The sequence below is a fragment of the Triticum aestivum genome, chromosome 4D (genome assembly GCF_018294505.1).
Source record: "Triticum aestivum cultivar Chinese Spring chromosome 4D, IWGSC CS RefSeq v2.1, whole genome shotgun sequence".
Taxonomy (NCBI): Eukaryota; Viridiplantae; Streptophyta; class Magnoliopsida; order Poales; family Poaceae; genus Triticum; species Triticum aestivum.
Window position 1 is genome coordinate 13,818,039 of NC_057805.1, and position 3,142 is coordinate 13,821,180.

The following is a 3,142-nucleotide window of genomic DNA, read 5'->3' on the forward strand; positions in this document are numbered from 1 at the left end:
ACCACTTTTCCACCGCCGCAACCTTCTGTACCCGTGAGATCCCATCTTGGGGCCTTTTCCGGCGATCTGCCGGAGGGGGAATCGATCACGGAGGGCTTCTACATCTACACCATTGCCTCTCCGATGAAGCGTGACTAGTTTACCACAGACCTTCGGGTCCATAGTTATTAGCTAGATGGCTTCTTCTCTCTCTTTGATTCTCAATACAAAGTTCTCCTCGATGTTCTTGCAGATCTATTTGATGTAATATTCTTTTGCGGTGTGTTTGCCGAGATCCGATGAATTGTGGATTTATGAACAAGATTATCTATGAATATTATTTGGTTCTTCTCTGAATTCTTTTATGCATGATTTGATATCTTTGCAAGTCTCTTTGAATTATCAGTTTAGTTTGGCCCACTAGATTGATCTTTTTTGCAATGGGAGAAGTGCTTAGCTTTGGGTTCAATCTTGCGTTGTCCTTTCCCAGTGACAGTAGGGGCAGCAAGGCACGTATTGTATTGTTGCCATCGAGGATAAAAGATGGGGTTTCACTACAAAAAAAGACACATCCATGAAATTTTTTGCCGAACGAATTTTTTTTGTCATACTTTTGACACTTCTATGACGATAATTGTGACAAAACCCAGTATCATCATAGATGTGGTGGGGTCCTACTTCTATGACAAAAAATCATGACATAAAATGGGCTTTTTGTCCTGGGCGGGCCGGAGACGCAGCTGCATGACATTCTTTGGGCTGTCCATGACGGAAAAAACCGTGGTAGAAGCGAGGGCAAGGAAAATATCAGGGAGTTCCCGGTTACGGTGCGTGGTCGGGGGCTGAGCAATGCGCGTTTCTCTCGTACATACGCTCGTGTGTGAGAGGCGTTGGGCTCTAACTGAACCCGAGCGATTGCACTCCAGGTTACGCATTACTGAACCCGAGGGATCGATCGATCCCTTGCTGTTAACTAAACCCGAGTGATTCCTTTGCTACTGCTGCTAACTGAAGCCGATCGAACACTGCTGCCTCCTTCCCTGGATGAACAGTGAGCGTTGTTGAGGGGGTTTGGATGAACAGTTCCCGGTGGGAGTTGGATGAACAGGACCTCGTGGTAGTAAAGGTCGTTGCCGCTGGATGAACAGTACCCCGATCGATCGAGGCGGTGGATGAACAGGACCCTGTGGAGGGCTGGATGAACAGGACCCGTGGAGGGCTGGTTGAATAGTAGCTGGTGCAGGGCTGGTTGAACAGTAGCCGGTGAAGGGCTGGATGAATAGTAGCCCGTGGAGGGGTGGTTGAATAGGACCCCCGTGGAGAGGGCTGGTTGAACAGTAGCCGGTGGAGGCTGGATGAACAGGAGCCCGTGGATGAACAGTCGCAGGTGGAGGCTGGAGGAGGTCGACGGTGGATGAACAGTAGCCCGTGGAGGCAGTCGACGGTGGATATGAACAGTATCCCGTCGAGTCCCGTTTCGCGATATGCCACACCCTCCCGATGAACAGGACCCCCGTTTCGACCGTAGCGCTCCAACACAAGTCCGTTTCCTCCGTTTTGCGGTACGCCACACCCCTCCCGATCAATAGGACCCCGTTTCCTCCGTTTTGCAGTACGCCAGACCCCTCCCGATGAACAAGATCCCGTTTCCACCGTGGCCGGTCGAACACAAGGCTGTTTCCTCTGTTCTGCAGTATGCTAGGCCTCGTTTCCATCGCCTGTTCCGTCCAAGCTGGTTGGCTCCTGATGAACAACACGTGTTCCGTTTCCTCCCGATGAACACGACGCATTCCGTTGCCTCCCCATGAACACGACGACGACGCAATTTCTCCGTTGCGACCCAGCCACAGCCATGTACATGAGCCCTGGCCGTACATATGCGCGAGTAGTCATTCGAGACCCCGCTCGTATGTACGTATGTGGCCGTATTTACTTTGTTGCACCCTGGCCGCTGTATGTACGTGTACATGCTACGTGCACGCCTCTACTATGACACGTGCACGCCTCTACTATGACACGTGCACGCCTCTACTACGATACGTGCGCACCTCTACATCGACAAGTATGTATGTACACGTTCGCGACCAGAATGACATCGCTACGTACGCTTTGACCAGGTGGGTCCTGACTGTCACGCACTTCCTTGCGTGCGAAGATGTAGCTGGTGGGTCCCAGCAGTCAGGGGGGAAACGTTTTTTTCACGAAATACGGTGGCCCGTCCGGTGGGTCCCTGCTGTTAGGTGGAGGAATAAATATTTTGCGTGTAATAAGGAGGCACTTCCTTGTTGCGGCCGTGGACACAACTGTCAGCCTCTCCACGTACAGTACTCTTCCGACGGAAGCCGTTCCTTGACCACCTTGACCATGCTGTGCCGAGAGCACCAAGGCGGTGGACGACGGCGAGGCCTAAGAAGGGGATGATGCGGAGCTGGGGAAGACGCGGAAGTTGAAGCCCACGCAGAGAGGAGTACAAGGGTTCACTGGTTCGGCTGTGGTGTGAGGTTGCCGTCGCTGCAGAATAACAGGGGGTGTGGGTGAGTAGAGGCGGATGGCCTGGCCAGTGGTGGGAGTAGTAGGGGGTGGTGAGGCCTCCGCGGCATCACAGCTGGCCACGGGAGGCAGGAGCATGCCGCACGACCGGCTTTGGATTGGGCGGCTGGAGCAAGAAGACCGGAGGTTGAAGAAACACTACGGCCGTTGGATGGACATCGCACGGTCAGTGGAGCTAGAATCGTTCATATTGACTAAGTTGACAAAGCCCTCTGTCCCCGTCAACTTAGTAGGCCCACAAGTCAGCCTCCCACACGGGGGTATTCATTTTTTTTGTGCGTAATAAGGAGGCACTTCCTTGCGTGCGAAGATATAGCTGGTGGGTCCGAGCTGTCAGCGGGGGGAATGATTTTTTTTCACGAAATACAGAGGCCCTTCCGGTCGGTCCCAGATGTCAGGTGGAGGAATCATTATTTTGCGCGTAATAAGGAGGCATTTCCTTGTGTGTGGCCATAGACCCAGTTGTCAGCCCCTCCACGTACAGTCTACTTCCGATGGATGTCGCTCATTGACCACGCCGCGCCGAGAGCACCAGGGAGGTGGACGACGGCGAGGCCTACGAAGGGAACGACATGGAGCCGGGGAAGACACAGCAGTGGCTGCCCACGTTGTG